This window comes from Colobus angolensis, unplaced genomic scaffold (assembly GCF_000951035.1).
Source record: "Colobus angolensis palliatus isolate OR3802 unplaced genomic scaffold, Cang.pa_1.0 Scaffold279, whole genome shotgun sequence".
In the NCBI taxonomy this organism is placed as follows: domain Eukaryota; kingdom Metazoa; phylum Chordata; class Mammalia; order Primates; family Cercopithecidae; genus Colobus; species Colobus angolensis.
The window spans coordinates 2,170,823-2,196,795 of record NW_012116032.1 but is presented as its reverse complement, the minus strand read 5'-3'; the positions used below and the strand labels follow the sequence as shown (position 1 = coordinate 2,196,795).

General features: G+C 38.4%; 1 protein-coding gene and 1 long non-coding RNA gene across 6 annotated transcripts in view; both read left to right on the top strand.

The window, feature by feature from the left end:
• Positions 1–25,973, top strand: part of CAMK2D (calcium/calmodulin-dependent protein kinase II delta) — a 319,303-nt gene that overhangs the window by 162,212 nt on the left and 131,118 nt on the right. The gene's annotated exons all lie outside the window — the stretch shown is intronic.
• Positions 4,120–5,009, top strand: LOC105516258. The gene is made up of 2 exons (XR_001002461.1): positions 4,120–4,654; positions 4,969–5,009. It is a non-coding gene; the product is annotated as an uncharacterized LOC105516258 (long non-coding RNA).

Below are 25,973 nucleotides of genomic sequence, written 5' to 3'. Positions count from 1 at the left end.
TTAGCCCCACCTTCTTTCTCCCTTCCTTTTGGAACTCTGATGACTGAATGTTGGATCTTTTGTTAGTGTCTAAGAGGTCCCTGAGGCTTTTTGTTGTAGTTTTCCCCTAGTCTCTTGTCTTTCTGTTGTTTAGTTTGGATAATTTATTATTGTTCTGTCTTCAAGTCTGATTGTATAATTTTTTCCTCTGGTTTTTGTTGTTGTTGTTGTTGTTTCTTTTCTGAGACAGAGTCTCACTGTGTCGCCCAGGCCGGAGTGCAGTGACACGATCCAGGCTGGAGTGCAGTGGCTCGCCTCCGCACACTGCAAGCTCCACCTCCCAGGTTCAAGCGATTCTCCTGCCTCAGCCTTCTGAGTAGCTGGGGTTACAGGCGCCCGCCACCACGCCCGGCTAATTTTTTTTTTTTTTTTTTTTTTTTATTTTTTTTTATTATACTTTAAGTTCTAGGGTACATGTGCATAACGTGCAGGTTTGTTACATATGTATACTTGTGCAATGTTGGTGTGCTGCACCCATCAACTCGTCAGCACTCATCAATTCATCATTTATATCAGGTATAACTCCCCAATGCAATCCCTCCCCCCTCCCCCCTCCCCATGATAAGCCCAGTGTGTGATGTTCCCCTTCCCGAGTCCAAGTGATCTCATTGTTCAGTTCCCACCTATGAGTGAGAACATGCGGTGTTTGGTTTTCTCTTCTTGTGATAGTTTGCTAAGAATGATGGTTTCCAGCTGCATCCATGTCCCTACAAAGGACGCAAACTCATCCTTTTTTATGGCTGCATAGTATTCCATGGTGTATATGTGCCACATTTTCTTAATCCAGTCTGTCACAGATGGACATTTGGGTTGATTCCAAGTCTTTGCTATTGTGAATAGTGCTGCAATAAACATATGTGTGCATGTGTCTTTGTAGTAGAATAATTTATAATCCTTTGGGTATAATTTTTTTGTATTTTTAGTAGAGACGGGGTTTCACCATGTTGGTCAGGCTGGCTCCCAAAGTGCTGCCTCCCAAAGTGCCGGGATTACAGGCATGAGCCACTGTGCCCGCACCATCCATTGAGTTTTTTATGTCAGTTATATTTTTCATTTCTGCAGTTTTCTTCTTTATAGTCTCTATTTCTTTGCCAAGATTCACTTTTGTTTGTTTGTTTCAAATGTGTTCATAAGTGCTCTCTGAAGCATTTTTTTTTATTATGGCTGATTAAAAATCCATATCAGATAATTCTGACAGCATTGTTATCTTGGTGTTGCTGCCTGTTGATTATCTTCTCATTCAAATCGAGATTTTACTGGTTCTTGATACGATGAGTGATTTTTGGATTATGTCCTGAACATTTGGGGTATTATTTTATAAGACTTTGGATTTCATTAACTATTCTCTTCAGCAGGTCTTCTCTCACCAGAATAAGCAGGTGCCGTCTTATTACTGACTGGTGGGGGCTGTAGTCCAGGTTCCCCCCACAGCCTCCACTGACATGCCTGGGTGGTGTTTCCTTACTGCTGGGTGAAGTTATTGGAACACAGGAATTTTTTTTTCTATATTTAGTGGGAGAAATACACCTACCATATATTTTTTAAAGCATCAGACCTGTTGTTATTTCTCAATAGATTTAATTTGTCAGATCTCCTTTGCTTTGTAGATCAAGGTATGGTATTGTAAACTGAGATATGTCCTTCATGATGGATGTTGGAATAAAAAACACTTGTTAGTTCGCATTACTTAAGTAATAATATTCTGAAGTGAGTTTGATCACAACTCGGTCAGGGAGGAAACACTTTTTTCTATCCTTTTAGGTTCAGTGCCTGGGGCATGAGAATTAAACTAACAAGAGAGAGATTAACAAGAGACAAGGCATATAATTTTTATTAATATTTATCTGCATGGGAGTTCACAGAAAAGAAGTGAAACTCAAAGAAGCAGTTAGGCTCAGGCTTTATACCCCTTTAAAAAAGGAAAGAGAATTTGGGCTTCAAGGGATAATGGAGAATTGACTTATGGAAAAGTGACTAGTAAATATATGAAGGAACTAATGGAAGATAAGGGCTATTTGAGTAAGATCTGTTTCAGCAAACTCATCTGCTGTCGACTCCCTGTCTTATATGGTGAGTCAATCTTTCTTACTGGTGTTGGGGAAAGACAGCATCTTCCTTAAAGGGAAATTTATACCCTGCTTTTAGGCGGAAGGGCAAATAATTCTCTCTATATTTGTTGATTCTCACTTAGCTTTAGCTCAAAATAATCCTTATGCCAAAGTGGCATATTTGGGGGTGATATATTTTGATCTCCTTCTGCTGCAAGAAGCACTTCAGTGTTAGGTCAAAACCTTCTATGCCAGTTTTCCACAGTCATCAAGTTATTTATATCTACATTTTAAAATTTATAGCTTCTGTATTCCTTATTAAATTAAGGGCATGATGAGAATCACATAGTTTATTTTTTCTTGTATCATTTTTTAGAAATTCGGCACAATAATTGGTGAAGAACATAATGAAAGCAGTTCACATGAAAACACAGTAAGATTTTTAACTAAAGTGGATTATGTCTTTTAGCAATGATATTTGTTTGGGTTACTAATGTCTCTGAAACCAAAGTGAAGAAGGTGAAAGTTTACATACAAACCATAGGAACTTGAAATATGCTGCAACAGGCAACTGAACTTCTGCTTCTAGAATGAAGGGCTCAAATTCTTGCAATTGTTCTTTAGTATTTAAAATTTAAGAGGAGCATTATCAGCAGTTATCCTGAAAATGATCCACCAGTAAATGAGATTAATAAACTAGTTAAACACAATCCAGTGAAGCATCCAGCATTAGAAAAATTGAAAAACAATGGTTAAAACTATACATTTTCAATGACTGAAAAGAAAGCATAACAGGTATAAGTATCTAATTTCTCAAAATTATATGATCATTGCAGCAATAATCTATGAAAAGGAAAAGTAAGCAGCTTTAGAAAAATGCACATTTTAAATATAGTTCAGAAATATACATTGGTATCTTAAAGATATCAATGAAATACTCTTCAGGAAAATTACAGCCACTTACTCAATGAGTTCTGAGATAAAATAACTACTTGAATTCCCAAAGAAGGAATATTCCTTGTGTTCCTCCTTTTGATGGTAGTTTTGGCAGTGTGGTACTTGTACGTATTATCTGTGGAATGTTAGCTATTCAGAATCTAATGGAAGTTCTATTTTTATAGGTGCATTGAGTCTTCTTCTAATGAAATGATTTTTGCTTTCTAAAAATCAAAACAAAGGAGGACATGAGTTCTATGGAAAAATTTTCTTCTTTTTTTTTTTCTTTTTAAATTTTATTTTATTATAGTGATGGGGTCTTGCTATGCTGCCCAGGCTGGTCTCAAACTTCTGGTCTCAAGCTATCCTCCCTCCTCAGCCTCCCCAAGTGCTCAGACACAAGTTTGAGCTACCATGCCCAGCCTCTTCTTGCTATTTTCAATTTATATATTTTTATTTAGATATCTAGCCATTTTTAACTATAAGGCATTAGTAGTCTCTTTTGCAGATAGACTCAGGAATGAGTTCAGGAAAGGCTTTTATGAAAGCAAAGTCATCTTCATAGCAAATAATGAACTGCCTTGATTTTTTTCAAATAATCCTTTCCAGAATTTGTGCGTAGCATGGTTTCTAGGCACACCTCAGCAGCTCTGGAGAACAAGGAGGGCTAAATTCATAGAGATGTGAATTTATCTAAGATAAGATGAGAAAGATAAGAGAAATGGAGCTAGATTGTAGTCCCCGAGGGAGAGGCCTTCAGGCAGAGACTTCGGCCTTCGGGCCTTAAGCAGATAAGGCAGATCACAGATCAAGTTCATTTCTAGGGCTGATGGTAAATAAGGCTTTAACATGAGCAGTCACTTGAGCATATGTATTGGCATTGAAAAATTGTTTTCTCTCTACCCGTTCTAGGTTCATTTGCTGGGACCCCCAAATTAGACTGACAGGAGACAAATTAAGAAAAAGAAAAACCCAGAAGTTTATTAACCTGTGTATTATATGTTCACATGGAAGCACTCAGAGATGAGTAACTCAAAGGGGTGGTTAGAACTTCGGCTTATATATCATCTCAAAGGAACCATAAATTCTTAGATAAGAGACAAAACAAAGGAAAAGGACTTTGAGTCTATAAGAACAGCAAATTGTGTGAAGGTAAATAGATGAGGATCATTAATGACAGATAATGGCTAGTTGTAGTAAAGTTTCTTATGCGGATTCCTCTGGTGCAGTCTCCAGGCTCAGGCTCTAGGTTGTCACTAGCTTCTACCCTCCCTGGAGACAGGGCAGAAAAGAAAACTCTATAAATGTATGTCCTGCTTTTAGGTAAATAGAGGGAAAGCAAAGAGCTTTATCTGTATCTGCTTCTTCGCAATTGACTTCATAAAAAAATAATTTTTACAAGTGGCATACTTTGGAGTGACATATTTTGTTACCCTTCATTAATGACATATATTTCAGGAACTGTATGTCAGAGAAAGTCAGTATTATGTGTTTGTTGAGTGAATACTTATTCAAGAGACCAAAAAAAACAAAATCAATAATTACAGTATAGTACAACATTTGCCATGATATTGTTCTGTGTAGACAGCTTCAAGCAAAGATGGACTTAGTTTAGAGATAGCTTAACCCAGGCCGGGCGCGGTGGCTCAAGCCTGTAATCCCAGCACTTTGGGAGGCCGAGACGGGTGGATCACGAGGTCAGGAGATCGAGACCATGCTGGCTAACACAGTGAAACCCCGTCTCGACTAAAAAAATACAAAAAACCAGCCGGGCAAGGTGGCGGGCGCCTGTAGTCCCAGCTACTTGGAAGGCTGAGGCAGGAGAATTGCTTGAGCCAGGGAGGCAGAGGTTGCAGTGAGCTGAGATCAGGCCACTGCACTCCAGCCTGGGCAACAGAGCGAGACTCTGTCTCAACAACAAAAAAAAAGAGATAGCTTAACCCAGTTAGAAGTCACTGAAGTAAGGTGTTGGGAGGAATAAAAAAAGAACTAAAATAGTGTAATCCCTTTGAAAATACTTTATAGAACATAGCTGAGTCTACGAATTTTGTTTCAAGATCATAATTTGTATTTAGGAAGCAGGCTAGGCACAGTGGCCCACACCTCTAATCACAAGTGCTTTGGGAGGCTGAGGCAGGAGATCGCTTGAGCTCAGGAGTTTAAGACCAGCCTGGGCAACATAGCAAGACTCTTGGTCTACAAAAAAATTTTAAAAATCAGTCTGTGGTGAGAGCAGATGCATGAAGTCCTAGCTACTAGGGTGGCTGAGGCGGAAAATCACTTCAGCCCAGAAGTTTGAGGCTGTAGTGAGCTGTGATCATGCCACTGCACTCTAGGTGACAGAGCAAGAACCTGACTTTAAAAATGAAAAAAAAAGAAGAAGAAGAAACAGTTAATCTACATAAAATACATGATATTTTAAATAGCACACCCTGATGCTATAAATATACTTATTTCTTGTTTGTTTTTGGAAAATGGAATTTTGTTTGAATCAAAACATCCGGGCTATTTTAAAATGAAATTTAATGTTCATTACAGTGAAAACCAATGAATCTAGAATTTTAGTATTTCTCATGTGGTAAAAATACTGATTTCCCAGTAGTTATACTAAACAATTTTAGTGTTTGTTTTTTTTTCTCATGAAAAGATACATCCAAATAGTGTTTCTTTTATTGAAAAATTAATAAAACAATTAATGATTTTATTATATTTTTTAAGGAAGAACACTTTAAATGCTTATGACATTCTGTCCTTTTAATAGAAAGGGATGCTTTGTCATATACTTTTGATTCTATTCTGAGTGGAAGGCAAAATACACGATTAACTTCTCTCTACTATGGTGCTCCACAGTGGCAAACTAAATCCTTCTACTCACGCATCATGTTTCCTTTATGTTGGTGAAAACTTTCAGTTTTTGTGGGATAAGATATAACCTTGTCTGCTGAAGACTGTTTAGTTACAACCTACAGAAGGAGGTAGGTTCTTTGTGATAAATACTACTTGGTATCAGAATTTTTGTCAGGGATAATTGTCATAAATTCAAGAGGGCCTATTTCTATTTTATTTGTTCACCTTAGTAATTTTTATTCTTTTTTTTTTTTTTTTTTTTGAGACGGAGTCTCGCTCTGTCACCCAGGCTGGAGTGCAGTGGCCGGATCTCAGCTCACTGCAAGCTCCGCCTCCCAGGTTCACGCCATTCTCCTGCCTCAGCCTCCCGAGTGGCTGGGACTACAGGCGCCCACCACCTCACCCGGCTAGTTTTTTGTATTTTTTAGTAGAGACGGGGTTTCACCGTGTTCGCCAGGATGATCTCGATTTCCTGACCTCGTGATCCACCCGTCTCGGCCTCCCAAAGTGCTGGGATTACAGGCTTGAGCCACCGCGCCCGGCCTAGTAATTTTTATTCTTTGATGAGAATAAGGATTTCTTCTTAATAAGTCTGTACCATCACTTTAATTCTGTGGCTTATGCTTGTAACCCCAACACTTCAGGAGGCCAGGGCAGGAGGACTGCTTAAGCCTAGGACTAAAAAATCAGCCTGGGTAACATAGTGAGTTCTCATCTCTACAGAAACATTTTTACAAAGTAGCCGGTGTGGTGGCATGCACCTGTAGTCCCAGCTACTTGAGAGGTTGAGGTAAGAGAATCACTTGAGCCCGGTTCATCAAGGCTGCAGTGAGACAAGATTATGCCACTGCATCCTAGTTGACAGAGCAAGACCCTGTCTCCATTTAAAATAATAATGGTAATTATTATTATTATTGCCCTTTTTAATATAAATCTGGATTTTTTTGGTGTTATATCACCTCCCACATTTATTATAATTCATCTTCATGAAGTTAGAGAAAATATTGTGGAATACAGGACTTTTTGACCTTGACAATTCTTTTTAAACTTTTAATAAGCTTTATATTTTAGACCAATTTTAAGTTTACAGCAAAAATGAGTGGAAATACAGAAAGTTCCCATATACCCTTATCTCTACAAGTACACAACCTCCTTTACTATCAAAATCCCCGCACAACAGTAGTACATTAATTATAGTAGTACATTGTACTACTGTATAAACCTACTTTGGTACATGATTATCACCTAGAGTCCATAATTTAAGCTAGGGTTCACTCTTGGTGTTTTACATCGTATGGGTTTTTTAAAATGTATAGTGTTCTGTAACCACAATTGTAGGATCATGCAGAATAGTTGCATTACCCTAAAAATCTTCTGTCCTCTGCCTGTTCTGTCCTCCTTACCTCCTGACTTCTGGCAACCACTAAACTTTTACAGTCTCCATAGCTTTATCTTTTCCAGAATGTCATATAGTTAGAATCACACAGTATATAACCTTTTAGATTGATTTCTTTCACTTAGCAATAAAGTCAGCCCTGGAACAACATGGGTTTGAACTGCACAGGTCCACTTATACATAGATTTTCTTCCATCTTTGCCACTCCTGAGACAGCAAGACCAACTTCTCGTCTTCCTCCTCCTCCTCTTCAGTTTTCTCAATGTGAAGATGATGAAGATGAAGACCTTTATGATGATCCACTTTCACTTAATGAGTGTCAATTTATTATCTCTTCCTTATGATTTTCTTAGTAACATTTTCTTTTCTTCAACTTACTTTATTTTAAGAATACAGTATATAATATGTGTAACATACAAAATATGTGTTTATCAACTCTGTTATCCTTCAGGCTTCCAGTCAACAGTAGGCTATTAGTAGTTAAATTTGTGGGGAATCAAAAGTTATGCAAGGGTTTTCAACTGTTGGGTAGTTGGTACTCCAACCCTCATGTTGTTCAAGAATCAACTGTACACATTTATGTTTCTTCTATTTATTTTTATGTCCTTATAGCTTATTTCCTTTTATCGTGGAATCATATTTCATTGTCTGGACATACCAGAGTTTATTGACTCACCCAGTGAAGAACATCTTGGCTGCTTTCAAATTTTGGCAATTATGAATAAAGCTGCTATAAACATCCATGTGTGGGTTTTTGCATGGACATAAGTTTTCAAATCCTTTGGGTAAATACCTAAATGTGCTGCTGATGAATCATGTTGTAAGTGTATATTTAGTTTTCTAAAACACTGCCAGTATTCTTAAGTGGCTATACCATTTTGCATTCACACTATCAATGAATGAGAGTTCCTGTAGCTCTATACTGTCTCCATAGCTTTACCTTTGTAAGAATTCTCACCAGCATTTGCTGTTATCAGTGCTCTTGATATTGGCCATTTTAATAGGTGTGTAGTGATATTCCATTGTTATAATTTGAAATTTCCTAATGACATACAATGATTAACGTCTTCTCATACGCTCACTTACCATCTGCGTATCTTCTATGGTGAGGTATCTCTTCAGGTTTTTATCCATTTTTTATTTGATAGTTCATTTTCGTGTTAAGCTTTGAGAATTATTTGTATATTCCCAGCACTTCAAGAGGCTGAAGCGGGCAGATCACTTGAGTCAAGAGTTTTGAGACCAGCCTGGCCAACATGGTGAAACCCCACCTCTACTAAAAATATAAAAATTACCCAGTCATGGTGGTGCATGCTTGTAATCCCACCTACTCGAGAGGCTTGAACCTAGGAGGCAGAGGTTGCAGTGAGCCAAGATCACACCACTATACTCCAGCCTGGGTGACAGAGTGGCACTCCATCTCAAAACAAACAAACAAACAAGAGTTATTTGTATATTTTGGTTAACAAAAGCTTTATCAGACATGTGTTTTGGAAATATTTTCTTTAAGACTGTGGCTTATTCTCTCAGCAGTGTCATTTGCAGAGTGGAAATTTTTAAGTTTAATGAAGTTTAGCTTATCAATTTGTTTCTTTCATGGATTATGTGTTTGGTCTTATATCTAAAAAGTCATCAGCATACCCAAGATCATCTAAATATTCTCCTGTGTTTTCTGGGAAGTTTTAGAGTTTTGTGTTTTACATAAAACATAGGTCTGTGATTTATTTTGAGTTAGTTTTGGGGAAGAGTGTAAGGTGTGTGTCTGGATTCATTTTTTTTAATGTGAGTATTCAGTTGTTTCAGCACCATTTTTTAAAGAATGATATTTTTTTTTCCAGTGTATTGCCTTTGCTCTTTTATCAAAGATCAGTTGATTATACTTGTGTGAGTGTATTTCTATACTCAAAGATCTGTTCTGTACCATTGATCTCTTTGTCTGTTCTTTTGCCAATAGCGCAGTTTCTTGATTGCTGTAGCTTTATAGTAAGTCTCGATGTTGAGTAGTGTCAGTCTTCTATCTTTGTTCTTTTCCTTCTCTTGGCCATTCTGGGTCTTTTTTCTTTTCATATGAACTTTAAAATTGGTTAGTATTTATCGAAAAATAACTTGCTGAGATTTTGATTGGGATTTCATTGAATCTGTAGATCAGTTGTGTGTGTTCTGACTGCCCCCACTGACTGGCCATTCCCCCATTCTTTCCCCTTCCTCAGGTCTTCCTATTCCCTGAGACACAAAGATATTGAAATTAAACCAATAAATAACTTTACACTGGCCTCTAAGTGCTCAAGTGAAAGGAAGGGTCACACATCTCTCATTTTAAATCAAAACCTAGAAAAAATTAAGGTTTGTGAGGAACGGATATCAACAGCAGAAATATGCTGAAAGCTAGACCTATGTACCAGTTAGCTGAGTTGTGAATGCAAAGGAAAGTTCTTGAAGGAAATTACGAATGCTGTTCCATTTAGCAAACAAATGATAAGACAGAAAAACAGCCTTATTGCTAATATGGAGAAAGCTTTATTGGTCCAGATAGATGATCAAACCAGTTATAACATTTCCTTAAGCCAAAGCCTAATCCAGAACAAGGCCCTAGCTTTCTTCAATTCTTCGAAGGCTGAGAGAGGTGAGGAAGCTGCAGAAGAATAGAAGAAAGCTAGCAGAGGTTGTTACATGAGGTTTAAGGAAAGAAGCTGTCTCCATAACAAAAAAGTACAATGTGAAGCAGCAAGTGCTGATGGTGAAGCCGCAGTAACTTATCCAGAAGATCTAGCTAAGATAAGTGATGAAGGTTTGTGCACTAAACAACAGATTTTCAATGTAGATGAAACAGTCTTCTATTAGAAGAAGATGCCATCTAGAACTTTCATAGCTTGAGACCAGAAGTTTTAAAGGACAGCTTTAAAGAACAGGTTAACTTTCTCATGAGGGATTAATGCATATGATGACTTTAAGAAGACGTGAATGCTCATTTACCTTCCAAAAATTCTAGGACCCTTAAAGTAGATGCTAAATCTACTCTGCCTGTACTCAATAAATGTAACAACAAAGTCTAGATGACAGCACATCTGTTTACATCATGGTTTACTGAATATTTTAAGCCTAGCATTGAGATCTACTGCCTGCGGGGGAGAAAAATGATTTCTTTCCAATATTACTGCACATCGACAATTGACCTAGTTGCTCAAGAGCTCTGACAGAGATGTATAAAGATATAATTGTTGTTTTCATGCCTACTAACACAACATCCATTCTGCAGCCTCTGGGTCAATGAGTCATATTGTCTTTCAAGTATTATTATTTAATTAATACATTTTGTAAGGCGATAGCTGCCTTAGATAGTCATTCCTCTGATTGATCTGAGCAAAGTAAATTGACAACCTTCTGGAAAGGATTTACCATTCTAGAAGCCATTTAAGAACATTACTTATTCATGGGAGGAGGTAAAAAAATAACAACATTAGCAGGAGTTTGGAAGAAATTGATTCCATCTCTCATGGATGATTTTGAGATATTTGAGACTTCCAGTGGAGGATATAACTGCAGATGTGAAAATAGCATGAAGACTAGCACTGGAAGCAGAACCTGCAGATGTGACTGCATTGATGTAATCTCAGCATAAAACTTCCATGGATGAGGAGTTGCTTCTTATGAATAAGCAAATAAAGTGATATCTTGAGATGGAATCTACTCCTAGTGAAAATATTCTGAACGTTGTTGAATGACAACAAAGGACTTAGAATATTACATAAAGTTAACTGATAACACAGCAGCAGGGTTTGAGAGGACTGACTCCAGTTTTGAAAGAAGTTCTACTATGGGAAAAATGCTATCAAACAGCATCACATGCTACAGAGAAACTTCCTGAAAAAAAGTCAATCAGTATGCAGCAAACTTAATTGTTGCCATATTTTAAGAACCTACAACCGACACGCTAGCCTTCAGCAGCCACCACCCCCATCAGTCAGCACCATCAACATTGAGGCAAGAACCTCCACCAGCAAAAATGTTACAACTCACTAAAGTCTTGGATGATCATTAGTGTATTTAGCAGTAAAGTATTTTTAAATTATGGTATGTCACATTGTTTTTAGAGATGATGCTATTGCACATTTAATAGACCATGGTATAGTGCAAACATAACTTTATATGCACTGTAAAATAAAACTGTGACTCATTTTATTGTAATATTTGCTTTATTGTGGTGGTGTGGAACCGAACCCACAATATCTCGATACTACTTCATGGGTAGTATCAATATCCTATAATAACAAAATTACTCTTTGCTCCTGTCCCTTGTATCACTGCTATTGTTTATTTCACTTATACATAAACACACACACACACACACACACACACGAGCATACAAAATTGAATAGTTATTATTACTTTGGACAAACTGTTACCTATTAGATCAATTTAGAATAACAAAAACAGGTTTTAATATCTTCACTTATCCCTTCTTTGATGCTCTTTCTGTCTGTAGATCTGAGTTTCCGATCTTTGTAATTTTCCTTTTCCTGAAGAACTTTTAACATTTCTTGCAAGCCACGTCTACAAATTCTTTTTGTTTGTCTGAGAAAGTATTAATTTTCTCACATTTGAAGGATAATCTCACAGAATATAGAATTCTAGGGTTTTTTGGTTTTGTTTTCTTCTTAACACTGTTTCATTCCACACGCTTCTTCCTTGCCTAGTTCCTGGGAATTCAGATGTATATTCTTATCTTTACAAAGATAAGAATTACTTTTTCTTTGTTTTTTTGGTGTTTGAATGTGGTATGCCTAGGGATTGTTTTTTAGTATTTATCATACTTTGTGTTCTCTGAATTTCCTGGATCTGAGGAAACTGTCAAACTGTTACTGCTGTCTCATAATGATTATTCAGGAAGTTACCAGTCATTATTGCTTTAAATGTTGTTACTATTTCTTTCTTCTCCTTCCACTATTCCCATTACACAAATTACACATATTTACACCTTTTGTCATTGTCCCACAATTTAAGTTGTCTTCAATATTCCTTGCTTTCTATCGGTCTTTTTCTTTGCTCTTCAGTATTAGAAGTTGTTTCTATTGTCATATCCTCAGGCTTGCAGATTCTTTCCTCAGCCCTGTCTGGTCTACTAATGAGCCTATCAAAGACATTCTCCATTTTTCTGTTATAGTGTTTTTGACGGTCAAGCTAGCATTTCTGTTGGATTCTTTCTTAGAATATTCATCTCTCTGTTTACATCATCCACCTGTTCTTGCATGGTGTCTACTTTTTCCATTAAAGCCCTTAATATATGATTCACAGTTTTAAAAAATATCTGGTCTGATCATTCCCACATATTTGTCATACCTGACTCTGGTTCTGATACTTTTTTAGTCTCTTCAAACTGTGTTTTTGCCCTTTAGTATGCCTTGTAATTTATTGAAAGGTGGGCATGATATACTAGGTGATATGGTTTGGATCTGTGTCCCCAGCAGATCTCATGTTGAATAGTAATTCCCAGTGTTGGAGGTGGGGCCTGGTGGGAGGTGATTAGATCATGGGATTGGATTTCTCATGAATGGTTTAGCACCATCCTCTTGGTACTGTCCTCATGATAGGGAGTGAGTTCTCATGAGGTCTGGTCACTTAAATGTATGTGGCCTTCCTCCTCCTCTCTCTTGCTCCTGCTTTCACCATGTGAAGTGCCTGTTTCTGCTTTGCTTTCTGCCATGAGTAAAAGCTCCCTGAGGTCTCCCCAGAAGCAAATGCTGCCATACTTCCTATGCAGCCTGAAGAAGAGCCAATTAAGCCTTGTATAAATTACCCAGTCTCAGATTTTTCTTTATGGCAATGCAAGAATGGACTAATACACTAGGTTAGGAATAAAAAAAAAGCACAACTCTGGTAAATAAGCCTTCTATAATATAGCAGTAAGTTATGGGGAAAGAGGAAGCATTCCATAGTCCTATATTAAGATCTCAGTCTTTTTGAGAGCTGACCACGTACTAGCAGCCCTCACTCTCAGCACCTCCTTGGCCTTGGCATCCACTCTGGTGGCGCTTGAGGAGCCCTTCAGCCCGCCACTTCACCGGGGAGCCCCTCTCTGAGCTGGCCAAAGCCGGAGCCTGTTCCCTCTGCTTGCCGGGAGGTGTGGAGGGAGAGGCGCGGGCGGGAACCGGGGCTGCGCGTGGCGCCCACAGTCCAGCTCCACTTCCCGCGGGCGCCGGCTCGGCAGGCCCCGCACTCCTGAGCGGCTGGCTGGTACCCCTGGCCCAGGGCAGTAAGGGGCTTACCACCCGGGCCAGCAGCTGCGGTAGGTGTGCCGGGTCCCCCAGCAGTGCCGGCCCGCCGGCGGTTCTCGCGGAGCCTCAGCTGCCTCCCCACGGGGCAGGGCTCGGGACCTGCAGCCCGCCATGTCCCAACCCCCACCCCGGCCACGGTGGGCTTTCGCGGGCGGAGCCTTCCTGAGGAGCCCAGCGCTGCTCCCTGCTCTGCTGCACTGGGTCCCATCAACCGCCCAAGAGCTGAGGAATGGCAGGCAGCTCTGCCTGCGCCCAGGTGCGGGACCCACTAGGTGAAACCAGCAGGGCTCCTGTTCTAATGGAGACTTGGAGAACCTTTATGTCTAGCTAAGGGATCATAAACGCACCAATGAGCACTCTGTGTCTAGTTCAGGGTTTGTAAATACACCAATTAGTACTCTGTATCTAGCTAACCTAGTGGGGAACTTGGAGAACTTTTATGTCTAGCTAGAGGATTGTAAATGCATCAATGAGCACTCTGTGTCTAGCTCAGGGATTGTAAACGCACCAATCAGCACTCTGTCAAAACGGAACAATCAGCTCTCTGTAAAATGGACCAATCAGCAGGATGTGGGTGGGGTCCAATAAGGCAATAAAAACAGGCTGGGAGAGCCAGCAGTGGCAACCTGCTTGGGTCTGTTTTCATACCGTGGAAGCTTTGTTCTTTCGCTCTTCACAATAAATCTTGCTGCTGCTCACTCTTTGGGTCCACACCGCCTTTATGAGCTGTAACACTCACCATGAAGGTCTGCAGCTTCACTCCTGAAGCCAGCCAGACCATGAATCCACTGGGAAGAACGAACAACTCCAGACGCACCACCTTTGAGAGCTATACCACTCACCGCCAAGGTCTGCAACTTCACTCCTGTCAGTGAGACCACAAACCCACCAGAAGGAAGAAACTGCAGGCACATCTGAACATCTGAAGGAACACACTCCAGACTACCATCTTTAAGAACTGTAACACTCACCGTAAGGGTCCGTGACTACATTCTTGAAGTCAGCAACACCAAGAACCCACCAATTCCGGACACATTTTCATAAGCCTGTACCTCTAGACTGATCTACATTGGTGCTCAAGGGTACAGAAGAGTTGGGGATTTCTATTTCCCTAGGTTTGTTAGACTCAAATAAAACCCCAGCAGGTTGGGCTCTACTAAACTAGTTTTTCCGAGGGCAGACCTTGTTAAGACAAACAGCACTCTCTGCCATATTTCAAAGTCGTTTTTTTCCTCCTCCTTCTGCCAGAAGCAGAAAGAGATTTTTCCTCTGGTATTCACTGTGAGGCTCTGATACAGCTCTTGGAAGTAAAATTCACAAAAGTGTGGGGATCCTCTTAAGATTGAGTCCCCCTAAAATTTATATCTTTCAGGCTTGTTCACACTGAGCCTTCAGCAATTCATCAGTTAAAGTGTATGTTTTCTTACCTCATGATGGTTCTGAGGAGGTTTCTGCTCATGGATTTCTGCTCTGATAAATTGTGACACTATGCTATCCTGTCTTACTCTCTAATTTTAAGGGCAGCAGTTTGCACTATAACTGTGCTTCTATGGAAGATCTAGGAAGAGTGTTAATTTGTCGGTTTGTTCAGTGTTTTACTTATTCTAATTACAGAGTGATGGATTTCTAAGCTCCTTACATGCCATACCAGAAACCAAAAGTCCTCACAGTGCTTTATTTAAAATGTTAAATTTAGTCTGGGCACAGTGGTTCACACCTGTAATCCCAGCACTTTGGGAGGCCAAGGTAGGCAGATCACTTGATGCCAGGAGTTGGAGACCAGCCTGGCCAAGACGACAAAACCCAATCTCTATTAAAAATACAAAAACTAGCCAGGCATGGTGGCATACACCTGTAATCCCAACTACTCAGGAGGCTGAGACAGGAGAGTCACTTGAACCCGGGAAGCAGAGGCTGCAGTAAGCTGAGATCATGCCACTGCACTCCAGCCTGGGCGACAGAGCAAGAGACTCTGTCTTAAATAAATAAATAAAATGTCAAATTTTATAAAAATACAGTTTAAACTACTAAATGGTTTGGATTTGAAAATACAAGCAAGGCACAATAATTCATTAGCTGGAGGTCAGAACTCAAGACTAGAAATTTACATTTTTAAGGCATATTTAAGATTATAAGCTTGACCTGTTTCTTATATATTGTAGAGTAGGCAAGACTGATAAAAATAAACAGTTTGATATTACTCAGAAAAAAAAAACCAACCCGAAACTTTAAAAAAAAACATACTCCATTGGAATTTGATGTTGAGGCATTAAAGGGATTTACTACCTCGTTTGTTTAACTAGATTTTGAAAGCATAATTTTCTCAAAAAGTTAATTAAATGTAAAATCATGGATGCTTATTAAATTGGCACCTTCTTAAGTAAATTCTTTTCAGCTTCTGGGTCAGATGGTTCTCCTTGAGAAAGGCTAGAATTGCTGTATTCAGTATTAGTTGTCATTTTGGAGACAGTATCTGTGGACTGTCAGTGACATTCTGCTATGAAAGTGAATCTGGAAAAGTTACCACTTAAAACATGTTAGGCTAAGTTTAGCAGTCGGCTTCTTCAGTATGTGATGATATTTTCTGCCATGCACTCATCCATTTCATCTCCCAGCCTGGACTTTGCAGACAGGAAGCCCAACTCCCACTTAATCCCTGCTTACTTTTCACTTCTACTTGAGATGCCCAAACTTGTCAGGTTCTGCTATTGGCTTGCAGTTAACCACAACCACCAACCCCCTCAGCTTTGGTACTTTAGACATTCCCTGCAAATAGATTTGCTATTATAATACATTCATTCAATGAATACTTATTAAGTACTAATTATATACAGAGAACATGCTAAATACTAGAGCTAAACCCACGAATAAGACAAATCTGCCCACAAGAAGCTTACAACCTAGTAGAGACAAGAAACAATGAACTATGGTGAGCCCTAAGACAAGGTGAGCTCCCAGAAGGAAATGGTGCCTAATGAGCTGAGGAATGGGAAGACACAGAAGACTCTACACTGAGTAGAATGTACTTAGTCACAGATTCTAGCTCCTCCCTGCAATGCCAAGAACAACATGTGCAAAGGCCCAGAGAAGAGAGGTGTGGAAAATTGTAGAAATGTAGAGTTTAGTATGGATGAGCTATTACATTTAAGGGTGAAAGGAGAACACAGTAAGGCTCTGAGAACTGAAGAAATCAGCTGGGAGTAATTTTCAAAGAAACTTCCAGTTTTATCCTTGCATTAAAATGTGATCCTGATTTTTTAAAATAAGAGTTAAGGGAACTGGCCTGATGGGGTACACATGTAGAGAAATCATTCTAGCTACAAGTTGGAGAATATTGGCACCCTAGTGAGAGATGCTAGTTTTTGAAACTAAGCAGTGCAGTGGGAATGAATGAAAGTGGAAAGTTTAGAGAGTAATTAAAGTGGTAAAAGTAACAGGTATGATGATTAATGGGATCTGAACCTGTTCTGTTGAAGTCTTCTGTCTGTTTAGAACATTTCATTTCTAAATAACTACAATAATCTGATTAGAGAAAAGAAGATTTTATCTCTCATGATGGTTTGACTAGCTGATAGCTGTGTCATTGACAACAGTTAATGCAGTGACATTGTGTTAATAGACATTAGGAGACTCGGAAACAGGTACTCGTTCCCTTTTTTTTTTGAATTTTGACTATGTGAATAAAATAAGTAAAACTTCTAAAATAGGAAAGATAATGGCAATAGGCCCCAGGAAACTATGTGACTTGACAAACAAGCAGATTTTGAGAGAAGACCTTCCTTCCCTTTACTAACTAAAGCAAGGATGTAAACAGCACTAAAACATACGAGGCACTCAACAAACATCTGTTGAATTATTGACTTAGTAATTGGTGAATATTGACTTATTATTTCACATTTTAAATAAAAAGTAGAAGCAATTATTGAGCATGCATCAGCTGAAATTTCATATATTCACTCTTGATGGATATGTGTATTTTACCTAATGTACACTCATGTTGTGTGATGTGTGTCAGTTCTGTGAGGTACTGAGGGCAAAGATCTAACTGAGCAGAGTTATTCTGTCCCAGTTATTTTAAGTAAGACATTACTTTTGTTTTAAGGAATATTTGAAAGAGAAATAATAATTTGATTTTTCATAAATGCTTTTGAAGTTTATAAGTTTTTAATTACAAATCAGTAACCTAAAATTAATCAGAACTTTTATTGGAAGGCTCAAAACTTTCAACATAGAACTGGAAGAAAATTATAATTTATGATCACATTCATCTTTCTTCTTTGCTGTTTTCGTGTAGTGATAGATGTGTTAATGAAAAGTTGTATGCATAGGAAACTATCTTGAATCATGATTATCCATTGACTTTCACTGTAATTTCTTATATTTCTTGTTAAAAGGGAGGATGGGGAGTCAGATTTTAGAATTTTTTTTTAAAGGAGTTCTGTCATTCACCTAAATAACATACTTTTTTCATCTATACTTGATATATTTCCATTTAATTGCCTGATGTTTCTCTTAGCAAGAAATCAAACCAATATACTATCAAGTTAACCTGTCTGTCTTCCCTATCAGATAGGTCTCTATCTATATTTGTTTTCTCAATGTCTTGCTCAGTTTCTGGAACTAGAAAATGCTCAATAAATATTTGTTGAGCCAAAGTGAATGTTTAAGATTCTACATTCATTTATCCATTCACTTACTCATTCAACAAATGCATTTGGTGTTTTTTATGTAGTTGGTACAGTGCTGGTCCCTGAAGCCCAAAATGAGTGGATTTTGTGCCTCTCTTCAAGATATTTTAAGTCTTTTGAATATTCATTTAACCTTAATAACATGCATATATTCAAAATATCATAGAGGTAGTTTGGCCATACCATAGAGATAATTTCCTTCCACCCTTTTATATCTTCTTTGCGGGTTCTTCCTCATCTCCCAGACATTTAAATGTTGGAGTACAAGGGCTTAGTCCTTGGGCATCATGCATTTTCCACTTATACTTGCTTCTTAAGAATCTCATCCAGTATCATGGCTTTAAATTATTCCATCTGTAAGCTAATGATATCCAAATTTAAACTGCTACTGAGACCTCTACCCAAACTCCAGACTTACGCATTCTGTTGCCTACTCACTATCTCTACTTGCATGTCTAATTGGCATCTCAAATTTAAGATATCTAAAACAGTTCTCCTTGTCTCTCTAAGGTCAAACTTGCTCCTCTTAGTGGCAACTCCGTCTTTTCAGGCACACAGTCCAAAAACCTTAGAGTAATTACTGACTCATTGTGCACTTCTCTTACTTACCATGTTTGACTCATCAGCAACTCCTGTTAGATTCAAAATACATTCAGAAACTGAACATATTTCACTCAGCTCCAGCCATACTGCCTTACTTATAGCCTGGTGCATGCTAGGCATATCCCAACTTCAAAACATTTGTACTTCTTGAATCTAATATATTCAGAACTGGAATCTGTCAGAACTTGAATGTATCTTGAATCTCCACAGCACCCCCTTGGCCAAAACCATTGTCATCGCTTGCCTGGATCACTGTAAAAGTGTCCTAACTAGTTTTCCTCTTTCTACCCTCACCTTCATATAGTCTACTCTCAACATAGTAGCCAGAGAGATCCTATCAAATTCCAAAAGCATGCCACTCCTCTGCTCAAAACACTCCATTACCACGTTGCCTACTACTCTCCTTCTGACCCACTCAGTCCCAGCCACACTGCCTGCCTCACAGCCTGGGACATGCTAGGCATATTGCAGCTCAAGGTATTTATACTTCCTCTTTCCTTGGCTCTGAGTGTTCCTCTCCCAGAAATCTGCATCATCTCGCCAGCTCTCCTCTCAGACGTGGCTCACAGAGGCCTTCCCTGCCCACCCAATCTAAAAGTTGATCTGCTTTCTCCACCAACTTTTCTTAATTCCTCCCTTGTTTTTTTTTATTTTTTTCTTTTTTGACAATTATCACTATTAAATTACCATGAATTAATTTATCTGGTTAATTTTATGTATTACCAACTATAATGTAAGCTCCATTAATGCAGGGACTTTTTTCTCTTTTTATCAGTATTATCCCCAGTGCCTAGATATCATAGCAGATGTTCAATAAATACTTTTGCAGAAGAGCACATGAAAAAACTTCTGGGAAGAATACAGTATTGTTTTGCAAAGGGTTTAGAGAGTTGTAAGTGAATGTTATAGGTTTTCTTTCATCTACTTGCTACTTTGGTTACATAATGGTGCCTCAGTGCCAACTATTGCCTAAGTAATAGTTAATTAGTATGCTCAGAATCATAGAAATTGATTTTTGGTCAGTACCAAAATTAGAGATTTAGTTTAGCCAAATTTCTACTTTTGAGCAAAATGAGACATCATGATACATTTTAAGAAATGAAAACAGTTGTGCCTGAATGGTCTAGAGGTAATGTCGTCTCACATGGTATTTATGATGTACTTAAATTGAAATGCTGATTTTTGTTTTTGTTATGATGCTTAATGATTTGAAGTATCAGTATGTACCATTTACCTTGTCTTTTTCTTAGAAACATTTGGCTACTTATTTTTAGCCCACAAGTAAAGTAGGAGATTCAATTACCTGGGGAGCCTGATACTAATGGCTATAATTATTTAAGCAATTGAAATCATTCCTGTCATTTTCTTTCTCAAATCCACAAGGTGCTGAGGCTGAAACATGCAATGTATATACATGGCTTAATATGTTTTTTCAGTGGTTGCATTCTTCATTGGAGTCCCTGGAAAGAAAGACTCTTTTGTTTGCTTTTTTTAATCTCTTATTTTGGAATCTGAAAACTATTCAACCCTTTCCAGAAATGTTGACCCAAATGGGGCATTTTCATGGACAGAAAGAAATATTTTCTGCCTGCTCTTGCTTGAACAAAGAAACCTACTGATCTGGATGACATCATCAGATCTGACTTCTTGTCCTAGTATTATTGATGATACAGACTTTTTTGAAGGGCATGCCTAGCTGATAATTGTGAAGCCCAAAACACTTGGGGACTATGACTAGAGTGTACTGATGATCCACAGCCTCATGCCATAGAAATTGCAATATTTAGACCCTTAAAATTTAGGCCCAAAGTTTGGCAAAACTTTGTAACTGACTGTTACTAATAGTCTGGAGAAGGGAGAACACTTTCCATATACACTTAGATTTAAAGCATTGTTTCTGTAACTTTGTGTTTCAATATTAACTACTTCTCAGTGCAACTATTTCTCAAAGCAACCTCAATCCTTCAGCTCTCTTTAGTTGTTAAGATAATCTCTTCCTAAAGAAAGTAAAAAATAAGAGTAAAGACCCTGCTTTTCCTTTTGAGTGTTACAGTGTGAAAGAGAGTTTTAGAGACTGGGATGTTGTCTCTGCTGAAAAACCTAAACTATATGAATAAAACCTAAGAATAAAAAACCATATTCACAAATGAAATTTACCTCAGGTGCATGTTACGGAATTGCCTTTATCAGCATGTGAAATTATTTGAAAGTCATTTTGTTTTTGTAAAGAAGTGTCTGGCCTTAATAAAGAGTGAACATTTGTTAAGCACTTACCATGAACTCCTCCTTCTCAAACTGACAAGCATATACACGTTGTCTCATTGACAATAACTTCGTAAGGTATATAGCACTATTCTAATTCTTCTTTACAGATGAAATTGAGGGAGGAGAGTTTATTTGCTTTACCTAAGGTCATGGAGTAAGTGGCTGTGCTAGGATTAAAACTTAGATTTGCCTGACACTGATAATAGTGCTATGAACAACTGTAAAATATTGCTTTATATTTACTCTTTAGCAGAACGTAAATGATGGGGTATTATGTGCTTGCATTTAGTTTTGAATTGTTTTTATCGCTTTCCTTAAAACAAAAGTTAACAAGAGACTTTCCGAAGTCTTATTTTTTATTCAAACTATCTCTTGTATTCCTTCCTTGTTCCATGGCCCTGTTCTTTTACCTGCATGCCCTGAACGTGGAGCTAACAGAACACTAATTTTGTCTGTTTATTACTATAACCAGCAAATGTTCATAGATAGAGGCTTTTCCGTAAGCTTCTGGATATTATAGGCCCTCAATCAATAGTACTGGAGTGGGTTTGTTTCTTAAATACAGAGATAAAGCTTAGGTTTATGAGAGTTGGTTCTATTTGGACCAAAGTATAATCAGAAGGTGTTCTGGTAACAGAATTGAGCTGAGCCTCACATCCTAGGTTGTTCTATTGAGAAAAGAAGTGTGAAGAAAACCTTTGTAGCTAGAATCACGTGGATTGATTTGGGGGGTGTTTTGCTGAAAAGTGGTTGACAATAACGTAAAAGTGCATTCTTCAGGACTCTTTATATTGCAAGGGGCAGGAATCCAAAATAGCTTTGGCCAAAAAGTTAACTTATTTCCTCAAATAATTGAAAAAAATGTATAAGTTGACGTGGTTTCAAATGTTGCTCAATGGTGGCGCAAGTTCAGCTGGTCCCAGGTCTTCTTTTCTCCTTTATTGTCAGGCACATTTACCCAATATGGTGAGCTCCAGCAGTTCCAGGCTTACATCATTCTCACAGCAACAAGTGTCATTACAAAGATAGACTTTTGCCAGTTAATTCCAACAACTCTATGAAAACTGAGTTGTATAGTTCATCCTTGAACAAATTGCTCTGACCAAGGGAATTACATGCTAGCTTGTGGAGCTGGAAACAGGTGGTTGTCAAACCAGTACAGGACACATGAACCAAGAGTAGGAGAGTAGTTTACTAAAGGAAAAAAGTGAAACAGAAAACAAATAAACAAAAAACTACATAGGTCCTCTACAGTCGGACAAAAAGAAGAGGCAGCCAGGATTCAAGCCAGGAGCAAAATTTCCTTTGAAGGAAATGAAACAGTGTGGCCAAAAGTGGGTAGTCTAGGTGAATAGCAACAAGGCATATACATGCCAATTAAAGCTCTTTTCTTAAACACAATTACTTCCAGTTTAATACTGGAAGCAATACTTAAGTTATCTTTACAAAACTGGAACTGCACTTTCAAAAAGCGCTTTTATTTTTTAGCACAAAGTTCTGTATACTAATCTGTACTATATGCTATCTATACTATATGATATACTATATATATACACACTAACCTATACCATATATACTAATCTATACTATATGCTCATCTATACTACACTATATACTAGTCTATACTGTAAGTTTGCGTATTGAATTCAGTCATCATCAGAGAAACTGAGTTTTCCTCTGATCATATGGCTTCCTGATTCAAAAGGTTAAAAAGGGATAAAGATGCATAAAGTAGCATACACAGTTTTTTGTTGTTGCTGATGTTGTTGTTGTTGTTGTTGTTGTTTTTGACACAGAGCCTCCCACTGTCGCCCAGCATGGAGTGCAGTGGCTCCATCTTAGCTCACTGCAAGCTCCGCCTCCGGGGTTCATGCCATTCTCCTGCCTCAGCCTCCTGAGCAGCTGGGACTACAGGCGCCCACTACCACCCCAGGCTAATTTTTTTTTTTTTTTTTTTTTTTTTTTTTTTTTGTATTTTTATTAGAGATGGGGTTTCACCATGTTAGCCAGGATGGTCTCAATCTCCTGACCTTGTGATCCGCCCACCTCGGCCTCCCAAAGTACTGGAATTACAGGCATGAGCCACCACGCCCGGCCAGCATACATACACAGTTTTATGAAATCAGATAACATCTGTGAATTACCCTGTATATACAAAATACATGTGTATACAAATATGTGCGTGCATATATACACACATGTATATATGTGTGTTCATGTATGTTTGTGTCTGTGCACACACATGAGGCTGGGGAAGGACAACTAGTGAAGTCTAGGGGAAAGAAATCACTTTAGAGGTTCAACTGCAAATCTGAAATTCCTCACGTTGATTATATTAAAATATTTTCTTTTTTGTTAATTAATTCATTAAGTACTCTTTGCTGAATTTGAAATTCAAATGATGCCTGGTCTTATTTTATCTATAGATAATTTAATGCACAGAGATCAAAATTTTAACCTGTTTTCTCTCCTCTCATCTAGTGGAAAAACTGTGGAGACTATTAATTAAGGAATTGAACACATTATGTTTATCTACCAGCTACTAAAAATAAGCTGAGAAGTCTCTAGTTACATTTGGACCAAAGTGAGATGATGAGAAAGGACAGCAAGCTGGTGTGGGACCCGGATAAACAGCAGGGGAGAGTGACTCAGCCCTCTGGTTCCCAGCTTCAGCAGGGTTCTGTGAATATGAGTGAGCCCTTCAGTTTTTTAATGGGTCATTAGGCAGAAATACATAAAGAACCAGAAAACTTTTTTTTTCTTAAGATAAAAGATAGGCATCATGAATATCCTTTATTTTTGTTGCTTTGCTATTGTGTTCTTTTGGAAACCACCACAATTTAACTGCAGGACCAACCTTTCCTCATTATATGTAGCCTGGTGGATCTGCCCCAGGTATCTTTTTCTCCCTTATCTAAGGGGTGAGCATAAAACCTGAATTAAGCTTTTGAGGTGCACCCCCTTCTCTGGAATTTGTAACCTGAGCCAAATAATTTAAGGACTGAAAATAGGGGTGAACTGACTGGTGGAGATGCCTGAAAGAGACATATCTGTTCCTACCACCTGAAACCAGGAAGCCTCTCTGGTTCATGATTGCTAAGCCTGCTTCCTCAGGCCTACCTTTTGTTTTGTGAGCTACCGCATAGCCTTCCAAGAAACCCCTCTTCTTCCTGCATAAATCAAGAAGGCCGACCTCTCCTGTGTTCTGTCTCCTCATCATCGGGGTGAACAGAGAAGTTCAGGAACATCTCCAGCTCCCATGCTTCATATTCTACAACTCACACAGCCTTCGGGCTTTGAACCCATTTGGGCTCACTTAATTATCCCTTTTTTATTTTTGCTTATGGTAATCACCCCAAGAACTCTCACACTTTGAAGTCACTCTCCATCTCCCACATTATACTCCCCATAGATTCTTGTACAACGTAACTCTAATGCTGAAAACATGAGATCCCAGAACTCATGTCCATTCAGTGCAGCAACTCTTGGCCCACATTCTGTAGATAAGAAACACCTTTTACTGACAATGGAAAGATTGCTAGAAATAACTTGAGATGCCCAGGGATAGTCTTATATTATGCTGGGATTTTATAATGTAAATGCAAGAAACAGATTTCTTCATACCCCAGCCAATGATTAAGCTTCATAGAAGAGTGGTTTAGGTTTTTCTGATCTGTAAAGGCAGACTAAAGGCTGCAGTAAATGGTGGCCTTGACTCAGGCATTTCAGTCTGCCTGCACTGAACACTGAGACACTAGTACCTTTGTCCACAATGGGAATAAAATGCACGTGCAAGTGAGGTTAATCTACATGAAAGATGCTGAATTCCATAACACAGAAAAAAAATTGCATGAAGTGTGTTGTATGAAAGAATTAAATAACTTCAGTAAGTACATTCTATCTGTACCCTTGTCTTTCATAAGTTTAACTGTATATAAGTTAAACTAGAAATTTTATTTTTCAGAGATCCCATTTCAAACCGTAAGTGCTTTAAACAGAAATTATCAGCTAGATTTTCCTGCTGGCAGCATTTCTAGAGATATACTGGTTCTGGGAAAAGTTATCCAGAGGAATCCTGCTCCCTCGTATTTTAGAGGAGTTGAGTTTCATAGCATGTGATGTTACCCATTTTTACCAGTTGAGTCCAGGTTGCAACTCATAAGGCTGCTACAGTACATTTCTAAGTACTGTTTAAATTGGAACTTTAACCTTTTATCCTAGGACAAGATTGGTTTTGTTTTTAATCTCTTCTTAGTGGATTCTGTTATTGCAGAGAGTGATATCAGTAGAGATTTATATTTTTGTAGGTTAGCTCAGTATACCACATGGAATACATCCAACGCTCATAAATGAGGCTTTTATTCAAATTCTTAATCAACTTGCATTGCTTTGTGCCCTATGAAGGCTGTTTGCTAAATAATGCACATTGGAATTCAAACCCTGGAAAATTCTTGTTTAAAACCAGTGGTGCATCTCAACAAACTGGGTGGAGACTGAGGGCAACACTCAAGATAAAATTTAGCATGGCAGCAATTTAAAATTAGAAGCCCTTGATGAAAGATGAGACCTGTTTTAGGCCACTTGGTGAGCCCCACCTTTTAAAGGCAAGATTTGACTCCACTGAAGAGCTGAGCAGTCACGGGAGGACAGACTGTCTCTGCCCCAATAGGGAATGCCTATCTTCCGATATGGTGTGTGACGGTGTTAAATAAAGCTATGACCTTTGATTATCTCCCAAGCATTTCCACCTCTCCACAAGCAGAATGCCATGGGAGAGTGTCTATTTATCGGCAAGCTGTGGTCTAAATGCAGGTACTGTCTAAAGCTTATAACAATAAGTGTCTACTGTATATACTGTACAGAGATGCTTCACCTGAGC